This window comes from Oncorhynchus masou, chromosome 28, assembly GCF_036934945.1.
Source record: "Oncorhynchus masou masou isolate Uvic2021 chromosome 28, UVic_Omas_1.1, whole genome shotgun sequence".
Lineage (NCBI taxonomy): Eukaryota > Metazoa > Chordata > Actinopteri > Salmoniformes > Salmonidae > Oncorhynchus > Oncorhynchus masou.
Window position 1 is genome coordinate 68,198,828 of NC_088239.1, and position 14,406 is coordinate 68,213,233.

Below are 14,406 nucleotides of genomic sequence, written 5' to 3' on the forward strand. Positions count from 1 at the left end.
TGTGTGTGTGAGACAGAAAGAGAGAGCGAGATGTGTAAGAAAAGAGCGAGACATGGGACGCTCCATCAGTCCTCGGCTCAACACTACATGTACTGTTCATTTTCTCAAATCAACACATGCTTAAAAAAACTTTCACTCACACGTTCGCCATCACATTCAGCTAGCGTGTTGTCAGACCCTTTCACTCACACGTTCGCCATCACATTCAGCTAGCGTGTTGTCAGACCCTTTCACTCACACGTTCGCCATCACATTCAGCTAGCGTGTTGTCAGACCCTTTCACTCACACGTTCGCCATCACATTCAGCTAGCGTGTTGCGTGTTGCCATCACATTCAGCCGTGTTTTCACTCAGACCCTTTCACACGTTCGCCATCACATTCAGCTAGCGTGTTGTCAGACCCTTTCACTCACACGTTCTCCATCACATTCAGCTAGCGTGTTGTCAGACCCTTTCACTCACACGTTCGCCATCACATTCAGCTAGCGTGTTGTCAGACCCTTTCACTCAGAGCAATCTCTCTTTCTTTATCTCTGATACTGTTATTCCCTAAAACAGACTCTCTCTCTACCTCTCCAACTACATTATGTTTGATCCTATTTTCTATCTACTGTAACACAGAGTTAAATGTTCTAAAGAAAAGCATTGTCATTCACAGGAGACACAACTCATGTCTTGTCTTCTGTTGTCAGAAGGAGAATGTACATTTTCCTGAATTGTTTGGCAGACTGTTTGTTTATCGAAGAAAAAACACTATATATGCAAATTGTTGGATGAGGAACTGTAGGCTCATTGTGATAGGGCCAATTGTTTAATGATTGCATTGTTTTACGCAGCTCAATAATTTGTGCTGTTACACTGAGAATATGGCACACACACACACACAGGTACTAAGAGAGAGAAGTTTTGTTTTGGTGAAGATATTCTTGAGTTTACTAGATGGAACATCCGCCCTGGCCGACACAACAAGTAGAGCTCTTGGGGGAGTTCTAGGAAAAACAAAACCCCCCAAAGATATTGGTTACGCTTCCTAACTGTATCAGACAGTGTCCTGTTCTGGACAATTCAGCAGGAGTGTGGGGTGCTAAGAGGTCAAATACAAACATGTCAATAACAGGTACGTTACTTTTTAGATATCCACAAGTTTGCACCTATACTGGCAATACCTGGGTACATGGGCTGGGAACCATGTGAGGTGAGATGGAAAAGGCTTGTATGGTGAGACTGGACTAGAAAGTTGGATATGCGAATTGCCAGAGTAGCCAGCACTGTTTTTCAATGGGATCTATCCATAGGGGGAGTCTGGGCAACTGCCTTTTCAACAGCCTGATGATGGGAAGGATGTAGAATATATCACTAGCCACTTTAAACAATGCTACCTAATATAATGTTTACATACCCTACATTATTCATCTCATATGTATACGTATATACTGTACTCTATCATCTATTGCATCCTCATGTAATACATGTATCACTAGCCACTTTAACTATGCCACTTTGTTTACATACTCATCTCATATGTATATACTGTACTCGATACCATCTACTGTATCTTGCCTATGCTGCTCTGCACCATCACTCATTCATATATTTATGTACATATTCTTTATCCCCTTACACTGTGTATAAGAAATTAGTTTTGGAATTGTTAGTTAGATTACTTGTTGGTTATTACTGCATTGTCGGAACTGGAAGCACAAGCATTTCGCTACACTCGCATTAACGTCTGCTAACCATGTGTATGTGACAAATACAATTTGATTTGATTTGATTCGCCTGACTGTGATTTTACAAAAACCAAATTCATTTCGACATGGACACTATTCAAAAACAACTGATAATGAAATATGGAAAAAATGGGTGGAGATTAATCAAAACTCCCAAATTGAGAACCTTTTGTTAAGGATGAATGTGTGTGAGAGATATATGATGTACAACCTACCTAAAAGCAAAAGATTGCCACTGCGTATTGAAACAGGTAAGATCAAGGATATTGCCACTGCGTATTGAAACAGGTAAGATCAGGGATATTGCCTCTGCGTATTGAAACAGGAAAGATCAAGGATAATGCCTCTGCGTATTGAAACAGGTAAGATCAAGGATAGGAAACAAAGATCAAGGATATTGCCTCTGCGTATGAAACAGGTAAGATCAAGGATACAGAAACAGGTAAGATCAAGGATATTGCCTCTGCGTATTGAAACAGGTAAGATCAAGGATATTGATATTAAGATCAAGGATATTGCCTCTGCGTATTGAAACAGGTGAGATCAAGGATATTGCCTCTGCGTATTGAAACAGGTAAGATCAGGGAAACAGGTAAGATCAAGGATATTGCCTCTGCGTATTGAAACAGGTAAGATCAAGGATATGAAACAGGTAAGATCAAGGATATTGCCTCTGCGTATTGAAACAGGTAAGATCAAGGATATTGCCTCTGCGTATTGAAACAGGTAAGATCAAGGATATTGCCTCTGCGTATTGAAACAGGTAAGATCAAGGATATTGCCTCTGCGTATTGAAACAGGTAAGAGGATATCGTATTGAAACAGGTGAGATCAAGGATATTGCCTCTGCGTATTGAAACAGGTAAGATCAGGGATATTGCCTCTGCGTATTGAAACAGGTCGGTATTGTGGTGTAATGGAAGAGGAAACACTATGTAACTATTGTGACCTTGAAGAAATAGAGAAAGAAACTCATTTTATCCTCTATTTCCCTTTCTACCACGATATACACTTGCTCTTATTCCAGAAAGCACACCAGATATTCCCTGACATTATGTGGCTGAGTGATGACGAGAAACTGAAATGGTTTTTTTTGTCCATTTTGTACATGTATTTCCATTTGCAGAATATTTAGATAAAGCCTGGAATATGAGCTGAAATAAAAGATCCCAGAAATGTTCCATAGACACAAAAAGTTTATTTCTCTCAAATGTTGTGCATAAATTTGTTTACATCTCTGTTAGTAAGAACTTCTCCTTTGCCAAGATAATCCATCCACCTGACAGGTGTGGCATTTCAAGAAGCTGATTAAACAGCATGATCATTAGACATGTGCACCTTGTGCAGGGGAGAATAAAAGGCCACTCTAAAATGTGCAGTTTTGAGGGAGCATGCTGTTGCCATGCTGACTGCAGGAATGTCCACCAGAGAATGTTGCCAAAGAATTGAATGTTAAATTCTCTACCATAAGCCGCCTCCAACATTGTTTTAGGGAATTTGTCATGCCATTCATCCGCCGCCATCACCTCATGTTTCAGCATGATAATGCACAGCCCGATGTACACAATTCCATGGCCTGCATACTCACCAGACATGTCATCATTGAGAATGCTCTGGATCATTTGGGATGCTCTGGATCGACGTGTACGACAGCGTGCTCCAATTCCCAGATCGACGTGTACAACAGCGTGTTCCAATTCCCATCAATAGCCAGCAACTTCGCACAGCCATTGAAGAGGAGTGGGACAACATTCCACAGGCCACAATTAACAGCCTGATCAACTCTATGGGAAAGAGATGTGTCACGCTGCATGAGGCAAATGGTGGTCACACCAGATACTGACTGGTTTTCTGATCCACGCCCCCTACCTTTCTTTTTTAAGGTGTATGTGACCAACAGATGCATATCTATATTCCCAGTCATGTGAAATCCATAGATCGATCGATCAATTTATCTACCTACCTATGTATCTCTATATATCTTATTTTTTATTTACTGCTCTATGGGTGTGATTATTGCTTGGATAACCTTATTTACTATTATGTATTGATTTATTTTTCACTCTTTATGCAGAGCGCACTGCATAGAAAAACACAATTATCATCGTGAATTATTGTAATGTTTGTTTATTTGTCAATTGCTGCCGGGGCGGCAGGTAGCCTAGTGGTTAGAAAGTTGGGCCTGTTAGAGAGTTGGGCCTGTTAGAGGGTTGGGCCTGTTAGAGAGTTGGGCCGGTTAGAGAGTTGGGCCTGTTAGAGAGTTGGGCCGGTTAGAGAGTTGGGCCTGTTAGAGGGCCTGTTAGAGAGTTGGGCCTGTTAGAGAGTTGGGCCTGTTAGAGAGTTGGGCTGGTTAGAGAGTTGGGCCTGTTAGAGAGTTGGGCCTGTAACCGAAAGTTTGCTGGATCGAATCCCAGATCTAGCAAGGCAGTTAACCCACTGTTCCTAGGCCGTCATTGTAAATAAGAATTTGTTCTTAATTAAGTGACTTGCCTAGTTAAATAAAGGTTAAATAGAAATAAAAAAATCCCATAAGGGATTCATTCACTCACATAAAATCAGCTTATGCAAAAACAAGGCTCTATACTGAGTCTAGTTCATCCAACTCTCTCTCTCTCTCTCGACGTGTATACCAGCTAGCTGAGTACAATGCTCTTTGAGTGCTCACTCTCAGTACATTCAGCTCAAATAAAGAGAGACTTGAACCTTAAAGATATCTCATCCATCTTTCAGATACAGACGAATGGTAAACAAATAAAGAGGTTTCTGCTGTTGGCAATGTGTTTGATACCAACCCACTTTCTCTGTCTGAGAGGGTGCTTTCTACTGCCACCTGTCTTCTATGGGTAGAGTGTCTTCTATGGGTAGAGTGTCTTCTATGGGAAGAGTGTCTTCTATGGGAAGAGTGTCTTCTATGGGTAGAGTGTCTTCTATGGGAAGAGTGTCTTCTAAGGGAAGAGTGTCTTCTATGGGTAGAGTGTCTTCTATGGGTAGAGTGTCTTCTAAGGGTAGAGTGTCTTCAATGGGTAGAGTGTCTTCTATGGGTAGAGTGTCTTCTAAGGGTAGAGTGTCTTCAATGGGTAGAGTGTCTTCTATGGGTAGAGTGTCTTCAATGGGTAGAGTGTCTTCAATGGGTAGAGTGTCTATGGGTAGAGTGTCTTCTAAGGGTAGAGTGTCTTCTATGGGAAGAGTGTCTTCTATGGGTAGAGTGTCTTTTAAGGGTAGAGTGTCTTCTATGGGTAGAGTGTCTTCTATGGGTAGAGTGTCTATGGGTAGAGTGTCTTCTAAGGGTAGAGTGTCTATGGGTAGAGTGTCTTCTAAGGGTAGAGTGTCTTCTATGGGAAGAGTGTCTTCTAAGGGTAGAGTGTCTTCTATGGGAAGAGTGTCTTCTATGGATAGAGTGTCTTCTATGGGTAGAGTGTCTTCTATGGGAAGAGTGTCTTCTATGGGTAGAGTGTCTTCTATGGGTAGAATATGGAGTGGTCCTGTGGGTAGAGTGTCTTCTATGGGTAGAATATGGAGTGGTCCTGTGGGTAGAGTGTCTTCTATGGGTAGAATATGGAGTGGTCCTGTGGGTAGAGTGTCTTCTATGGGTAGAATATGGAGTGGTCCTGTGGGTAGAGTGTCTTCTATGGGTAGAATATGGAGTGGTCCTGTGGGTAGAGTGTCTTCTATGGGTAGAATATGGAGTGGTCCTGTGGGTAGAGTGTCTTCTATGGGTAGAATATGGAGTGGTCCTGTGGGTAGAGTGTCTTCGATGGGTAGAATATGGAGTGGTCCTGTGGGTAGAGTGTCTTCTATGGGTAGAATATGGAGTGGTCCTGTGGGTAGAGTGTCTTCGATGGGTAGAATATGGAGTGGTCCTGTGGGTAGATTGTCTTCTATGGGTAGAATATGGAGTGGTCCTGTGGGTAGAGTGTCTTCTATGGGTAGAATATGGACTGGTCCTGTGGGTAGATTATCTTCTATGGGTAGAATATGGAGTGGTCCTATGGGTAGAGTGTCTTCTATGGGTAGAATATGGAGTGGTCCTGTGGGTAGAGTGTCTTCGATGGGTAGAATATGGAGTGGTCCTGTGGTTACAGTGTCTTCTATGGGTAGAATATGGAGTGGTCCTGTGGGTAGAGTGTCTTCTATGGGTAGAATATGGAGTGGTCCTGTGGGTAGAGTGTCTTCGATGGGTAGAATATGGAGTGGTCCTGTGGGTAGATTGTCTTCTATGGGTAGAATATGGAGTGGTCCTGTGGGTAGAGTGTCTTCTATGGGTAGAATATGGACTGGTCCTGTGGGTAGATTATCTTCTATGGGTAGAATATGGAGTGGTCCTATGGGTAGAGTGTCTTCTATGGGTAGAATATGGAGTGGTCCTGTGGGTAGAGTGTCTTCGATGGGTAGAATATGGAGTGGTCCTGTGGGTAGAGTGTGTTCTATGGGTAGAATATGGAGTGGTCCTGTGGGTAGAGTGTCTTCTATGGGTAGAATATGGAGTGGTCCTGTGGGTAGATTGTCTTCGATAGGTAGAATATGGAGTGGTCCTGTGGTTACAGTGTCTTCTATGGGTAGAATATGGAGTGGTCCTGTGGGTAGAGTGTCTTCTATGGGTAGAATATGGAGTGGTCCTGTGGGTAGATTGTCTTCTATGGGTAGAATATGGAGTGGTCCTGTGGGTAGAGTGTCTTCTATGGGTAGAATATGGAGTGGTCCTGTGGGTAGATTGTCTTCTATGGGTAGAATATGGAGTGGTCCTGTGGGTAGAGTGTCTTCTATTGGTAGAATATGGAGTGGTCATGTGGGTAGATTGTCTTCGATGGGTAGAATATGGAGTGGTCCTGTGGGTAGAGTGTCTTCTATTGGTAGAATATGGAGTGGTCCTGTGGGTCGAGTGTCTTCTATGGGTAGTGTCTTCGATGGGTAGAGTGTCTTCGATGGGTAGAGTGTCTTCGATGGGTAGAGTGTCTTCGATGGGTAGAATATGGAGTGGTCCTGTGGGTCGAGTGTCTTCGATGGGTAGAGTGTCTTCGATGGGTAGAGTGTCTTCGATGGGTAGAGTGTCTTCGATGGGTAGAGTGTCTTCGATGGGTAGAATATGGAGTGGTCCTGTGGGTCGAGTGACTTCTATGGGTAGTGTCTTCGATGGGTAGAGTGTCTTCGATGGGTAGAGTGTCTTCGATGGGTAGAGTGTCTTCGATGGGTAGAATATGGAGTGGTCCTGTGGGTCGAGTGTCTTCTATGGGTAGTGTCTTCGATGGGTAGAGTGTCTTCGATGGGTAGAGTGTCTTCGATGGGTAGAGTGTCTTCGATGGGTAGAATATGGAGTGGTCCTGTGGGTCGAGTGTCTTCGATGGGTAGAGTGTCTTCGATGGGTAGAGTGTCTTCGATGGGTAGAGTGTCTTCGATGGGTAGAATATGGAGTGGTCCTGTGGGTCGAGTGTCTTCGATGGGTAGAATATGGAGTGGTCCTGTGGGTAGAGTGTCTTCGATGGGTAGAATATGGAGTGGTCCTGTGGGTCCAGTGTCTTCGATGGGTAGAGTGTCTTCGATGGGTAGAGTGTCTTCGATGGGTAGAGTGTCTTCGATGGGTAGAGTGTCTTCGATGGGTAGAATTTGGAGTGGTCCTGTGGTTATAGTGTTCGCCCTGAGATTGGAAGGTTGTTCGGTCGCAGCCGAGTCACACCAGACTGTAAAAATAGGACCCAACGCTTCTCTGCTTGGCACTCAGCATTAAGGTTGATAGATTGGGGGTAAGGCCCTGCGATAGACTTGTGTCCTGTCCAGGGGGTGTATTAGTACATCAAGCTGCTTCACGCTACAGAAAGAGGAAATAGACTCCTGCTCCTATGAGCCGTTCTGGCTCGCACACGCCAAGGCTACTATCATCACACAGGGCAGACTGATAAAGCCAGCTATATAACAAGTACCTGCATCAGACAATGAAAAGGCTTCATCACACAGGGCAGACTGATAAAGCCAGCTATATAACAAGTACCTGCATCAGACAATGAAAAGGCTTCATCACACAGGGCAGACTGATAAAGCCAGCTATATAACAAGTACCTGCATCAGACAATGAAAAGGCTTCATCACACAGGGCAGACTGATAAAGCCAGCTATATAACAAGTACCTGCATCAGACAATGAAAAGGCTTCATCACACAGGGCAGACTGATAAAGCCAGCTATATAACAAGTACCTGCATCAGACAATGAAAAGGCTTCATCACAGGTGCAGTATAATAGTGACAGTATTCAACTTAATATGCTGCACAATATTTGAGTGCCCTACCAAGGTAATTATCGTTTTGCACTAACCGGCTAATTAGCTCAAAGCATCCAAATTGCTGCTCTCCCCCACTTTACAACACAATCAAGCGCTATATCACCCATACACTAATTCAAATGTAAGCACTATGCCTCAGAGAGAGGGAGGGAAAGAGAGATAGGGGGAGAGACAGATGCACCTGCATTGCAATTATCATTAACCTTGCCCACGGCCCAATCAGTGAAGAGACGGCAGCACTGAATGTGAACAGCCAAGCTAAACGTGTGTAAACGTGGATGATGATGCAACCAGCGCCAACATCAGTCATTAGAATTTAGCCTCTGACTCTCAAGCAGCCTCTGTTGACTGATGCAACTAGATGAAGCTAGTGCTAACATTAGCTATTAGTGTTTAGCCTCTGACTCTGGTCTACTGGCAGCACAGTGACAATCTGGGTCAATAGCCTCTGTAATGAGAGGAACTATTTGTATAATAATGCTTTCTATGGAAGGCTTACATGCTAATCCTGTCTGTGTGTGTGTGTGTGTGTGTGTGTGTGTGTGTGTGTGTGTGTGTGTGTGTGTGTGTGTGTGTGTGTGTGTGTGTGTGTGTGTGTGTGTGTGTGTGTGTGTGTGTGTGTGTGTGTGTGTGTGTGTGTGTGTGTGTGTGTGTGTGTGTGCTTGCGTGCGTGCATGTGTGTGTGTGTGAGAGTGAGAGCGCCCTGGTTCTGAATAAGAGCATTCCAGGAAAATGAGGCACAGAGAGCAGCCATAGCTGCAGATTATAACCCCAGGAAGCTCTTTATAATGGCTGCCAGCTTTGTCCTCATATCCACTGTCCAGCCTGGGCCGGACAATGGCCTGGATCTCTCCCTCCCTCGCTCTCTGTCTGTGTCACACACATGCAAAATCATACAAGTGCTTACACACACAGAGTATGAGATATAGAGGAACAGGCACACACAAACACGCACGCACACATACATACATACACACACTCGTTCTGTTATTTCACACACACACTCGAGAGATCCCCTCCCATCTCCTCCCTCTCTTTTCCTCTCCCCATCTTTTCCTGCCGTTTATTCGGAACCGAACACAGCTCAGAGCTCACTCCAGAGAGAGCTCTGTCTGTCAGACTCCAGATCTGGGAGCTTCTGGCCAATCACAGGGCACAGCTGCAGGGGGAGGAGGGGGGAGTTTGAACCAGGCTCTGCTCTCTGATTGGCTGCAGAGGTACCGGGCAGAAAAGTGAGAGAGAAACTGACGTGAGAGAGGGAGGGAGTGAAGTATGGAGGATTAAGCAGAGCAGCGGATATGTGTGTGTTGGGGATTGCTGTGAGGGGATAGGGATGTGCTATCGTCTTATTGAGCTACAGGGTCTGAAACACGCTCCACAGACCAAGGACCCTGGCCAGCCGGATGCATCTGGAGCATCAATATTCCTGACCGCATTCAGACAGACAGGAAGACTGAGGGAAGCTCCTCAGGCAGAGCTTGACACTTCAGACCGGAACAAGCTCTAACACTGACCAGTTCCTGGACCTGTCAACCAACCGGCCCCTGATAGGGCCAAACAGAGCAGGCGTTTTATTACTCAAAGAGGAATAAGAAGAGGAATCCTCATGTGGCACCAGATGGGCCTCAGATAAAGTACCGTTCTGCTCTCTCTGTCAGACAGACAGCTGCGTAGAGAAGAGAGTTTCTCTCTGTCAGACAGACAGCTGGGTAGAGAAGAGAGTTTATCTATGTCAGACAGACAGCTGCGTAGAGAAGAGAGTCTCTCTCTGTCAGACAGACAGCTGCGTAGAGAAGAGAGTTTCTCTCTGTCAGACAGACAGATGGGTAGAGAAGAGAGTTTCTCTCTCTGTCAGACAGACAGCTGGGTAGAGAAGAGAGTTTCTCTCTTTCAGACAGACAGCTGGGTAGAGAAGAGAGTTTATCTCTGTCAGAAAGACAGCTGTGTAGAGAAGAGAGTTTATCTCTGTCAGACAGACAGCTGCGTAGAGAAGAGAGTTTCTCTCTCTGTCAGACAGACAGCTGGGTAGAGAAGAGAGTTTCTCTCTCTGTCAGTCAGACAGCTGGGTAGAGAAGAATTTCTCTCTCTGTAAGTCAGACAGCTGGGTAGAGAAGAGAGTTTCTCTCTGTCAGACAGACAGCTGGGTAGAGAAGAGAATTTCTCTCTCTGTCAGTCAGACAGCTGGGTAGAGAAGAGAGTTTCTCTCTCTGTCAGTCAGACATCTGGGTAGAGAAGAGAGTTTCTCTCTCTGTCAGACAGACAGCTGGGTAGAGAAGAGAGTTTCTCTGTCAGACAGACAGCTGGGTAGAGAAGAGAGTTTCTCTGTCAGACAAACAGCTGGGTAGAGAAGACAGTTTCTCTCTCTGTCAGACAGACAGCTGGGTAGAGAAGAGAGTTTCTCTCTGTCCGACAGACAGCTGGGTAGAGAAGAGAGTTTCTCTGTCAGACAGACAGATGGGTAGAGAAGACAGTTTCTCTCTCTGTCAGACAGACAGCTGGGTAGAGAAGAGAGTTTCTCTCTGTCAGACAGACAGCTGGGTAGAGAAGAGAGTTTCTCTCTCTGTCAGACAGACAGCTGGGTAGAGAAGAGAGTTTATCTCTGTCAGTCAGACAGCTGGGTGGAGAAGAGAGTTTCTCTCTCTGTCAGACAGACAGCTGGGTAGAGAAGAGAGTTTCTCTCTCTGTCAGACAGACAGCTGGGTAGAGAAGAGAGTTTCTCTCTCTGTCAGACAGACAGCTGGGTAGAGAAGACGTTTCTCTCTCTGTCAGACAGACAGCTGGGTAGAGAAGAGAGTTTCTCTCTGTCAGACAGACAGCTGGGTAGAGAAGACATTTCTCTCTCTGTCAGACAGACAGCTGGGTAGAGAAGAGAGTTTCTCTCTGTCAGACAGACAGCTGCGTAGAGAAGAGAGTTTCTCTCTCTGTCAGACAGACAGCTGGGTAGAGAAGAGAGTTTCTCTGTCAGACAGACAGCTGGGTAGAGAAGAGAGTTTCTCTGTCAGACAAACAGCTGGGTAGAGAAGACAGTTTCTCTCTCTGTCAGACAGACAGCTGGGTAGAGAAGAGAGTTTCTCTCTGTCCGACAGACAGCTGGGTAGAGAAGAGAGTTTCTCTGTCAGACAGACAGATGGGTAGAGAAGACAGTTTCTCTCTCTGTCAGACAGACAGCTGGGTAGAGAAGAGAGTTTCTCTCTGTCAGACAGACAGCTGGGTAGAGAAGAGAGTTTCTCTCTCTGTCAGACAGACAGCTGGGTAGAGAAGAGAGTTTATCTCTGTCAGTCAGACAGCTGGGTGGAGAAGAGAGTTTCTCTCTCTGTCAGCCAGACAGCTGGGTAGAGAAGACGTTTCTCTCTCTGTCAGACAGACAGCTGGGTAGAGAAGAGAGTTTCTCTCTCTGTCAGACAGACAGCTGCGTAGAGAAGAGTGTTTCTCTCTCTGTCAGACAGACAGCTGGGTAGAGAAGAGAGTTTCTCTCTGTCAGACAGACAGCTGCGTAGAGAAGAGAGTTTCTCTCTGTCAGACAGACAGCTGGGTAGAGAAGAGTGTTTCTCTCTCTGTCAGACAGACAGCTGGGTAGAGAAGAGAGTTTGGACGTCAAACTTTATCTTTACATCAGTGGAGGCTGGTGGGATGAGCTATAGGAGGACAGGCTCAGTGTAATGGTTGGAATGGAATAAATGGAATGAATATAAATATGTGGTTTCCATATGTTTGATATGTTTTATACCGTTCCATTTATTCCATTCCAGACATTATAATAAGCCTGTCTTCCTATAGCTCCTCTCACTAGCCACCACATACATTCCCTTTCCATCAAATGTTTTGCAGATGGTGTTGTTGTAGTTCCTCTGAATGTGAAAACAGAGAGGGAGAACTTAGTGACTGGTGGACCATGCTGTGCTGAGGAAGAACTCAAACATCCTTTTTCTGAGCAAAGCCCAGAAGTTTGGATGATGTCCACCTGAAACATAGCAGTGTGAGTCAGACAGGACACGTCATTCTATACACCCCACTACAGCTACACTTCCTGCTCTTCAAACAAATACACAGGAAACAGCCATTGACCTCATTGAATGAGGAAACATACACAGACTGTCAAGATGATGGAGAAAGAGTGCGAGAGAGAGAGAGAGAGTGAGAGAGAGAGAGAGAGAGAGAGAGAGAGAGAGAGAGAGAGAGAGAGAGAGAGAGAGAGTGCGAGAGAGAGAGAGAGAGAGAGAGAGAGAGAGAGAGAGAGAGAGAGAGAGAGAGAGAGAGAGAGAGAGAGAGAGAGAGAGAGAGAGAGAGAGAGAGTGCGAGAGAGAGAGAGAGTGTGAGAGAGAGACAGAGACAGAGACAGAGAGCGAGAGAGGAATATGCTAGAGGTCTTGTACAACCCTGAGAGGCTGTAATGTTATGTAATGTAAGGTCTACCAGTCTCCTTCTCCTGTCTGTCTCTCTCCCCCAGGGAGAACCCCTCTACTCCAGGGTGGAGTCCCAGTCTCCTTCTCCTGTCTGTCTCTCTCCCCCAGGGAGAACCCCTCTACTCTACACGTTCAATGTGCTCCCAAAACACTTCATTCAAGTGGAATTAACATGGCAACCAACACACATCCATCTTTCTGTCACTTCCTCCCTCCACATCCATCACTCCATCTACCAGTGTCAGCGGGAAAATGAGAGTGACAGTGAAGATCTGAATAGCAATGTGACATGTCTGTATTGTGTAGCAGTATATGTGTATTTCATATGATAGGCACCTCTACCTAACTGTAATAGTGCTATGAAAGAAGCTGTTAAGATGCATGTATAAAATGCATTCTGTGAAGTGATGCTTACAGCTCCTGCATCAGAGTAGATCCCCTGTGATGTGTGTGTATCTGTGTGTGTGTGTGTGTGTGTGTGTGTGTGTGTGTGTGTGTGTGTGTGTGTGTGTGTGTGTGTGTGTGTGTGTGTGTGTGTGTGTGTGTGTGTGTGTGTGTGTGTGTGTGTGTGTGTGTGTGTGTCCGTGTGTCTTGTCATACCTCAGCTCATTCACAGATAACAACAAGCTTTACAATAATCCGCTCCTCTCCTCCTCTCCATCACCCAACACCATCTATTCTCAGCTAACGTCTTCATTTGCATGCTCTCTCTCTCTCTCTCTCTCTCTCTCTCTCTCTCTCTCTCTAACTCTCTCCATGTTAACTTGTGGATGGGGGCTATACTTGATGCAAACGGAATTATCTTTGTCATTAACACTCGTCTTTGCCTCCCATCACTCGTTCTCTCCTCACTCACTCACCCTCTCCTTCCCATCCCTTCTTCAATGGGCAGGGTGGGGGGTCTCCTCTCCTCCTCCTTCTGTCTCCAGTCCTCTGGGTTCTATTCTTTCCATGTAAATATTTCAGAGGCAGAGCAGGAATAGAACAGATAGGCCTTATTTCTCCCAGACAGAATATTCCCTCTGACGTACAGAGAGAGGACATGTATAAAACTTGAGCTGAGCAATATGGAAAAAGCTCTGCTTAGCTTCCCAGTCTTATCGACCAGCCTGAATGTCTGCCTTTTCTCTTCTCAGAATCCACCGATGATTCACTTAGCAGGGAGTCTTTCCACCGGCCTGGCCAGGCCCTGCTCATCGTCTGGGATCCAGCCCGGAGTGGCTGGGCCGATGGAAACCCGGTTAGAATGGGGCCCAGGGACAGGAGAGAGAGGAGTAATGGACTCTAAGAGCTTCTGAACCCCGGCCCGCCCAGAGCCTGTCTGCATCCTGTTTCTATGTTGTAGTAAACTCCGTCAGATAGCCTATCAGACTGGGGATCTGGTAGGAACCCAAATCACTCAGCCACAGCGGTGTCAGGGCACTTAAGGGTGTAACACCACGCTGACTGACTTAGCACTCCACCAGGGACTGCAGATACACTGATAACCAACCAACTGTAAATATGATGTGTGGGTAAAGTAGTGCAGAGCGAAATAACACAGACAACTAACAGACCACCCGAAAGCTCCTAAAACGGCTACATTTTTAGGACAACAACCTTATTTAACCACTGGTCACATTCATTGGCTGTCCCTAGTCATGTGATTAGCTTCCAAGATTACTGTACACCTGCAGCAGCAATAGCCTAAAGCAGCAAAAAGGGACAAGAGCCGTAATGAGCCAGCCAGCCGGGCTGATAAACAGAGGACAGTTAATGGAGGATAGTGTTATAACACGAAGGCCTAGAGCAGCAGCAGGGCTGGACCCCACCTAGCTCTCTGTTGACATGGCACTCTGCTGTCAGCCCAGCAATGTTTCCTACCATCCATAAATGCTTCTGCACAAACTTACACTCACTCTACACGGGTGGCTGTCCTGACCTTATCACATGTGTCTGTAATACCAACATGTTTCAAGCAGACCACCATAGTCCCTGTGCCAAAGAACACAAAGGCAATG

At 45.6% G+C, this 14,406-nt stretch overlaps 1 protein-coding gene across 8 annotated transcripts in view; it reads right to left on the reverse strand.

Annotated features, from left to right (window-relative positions):
* Positions 1 to 14,406, reverse strand: part of LOC135518151 (disabled homolog 2-interacting protein-like) — a 286,136-nt gene that overhangs the window by 90,598 nt on the left and 181,132 nt on the right. The gene's annotated exons all lie outside the window — the stretch shown is intronic.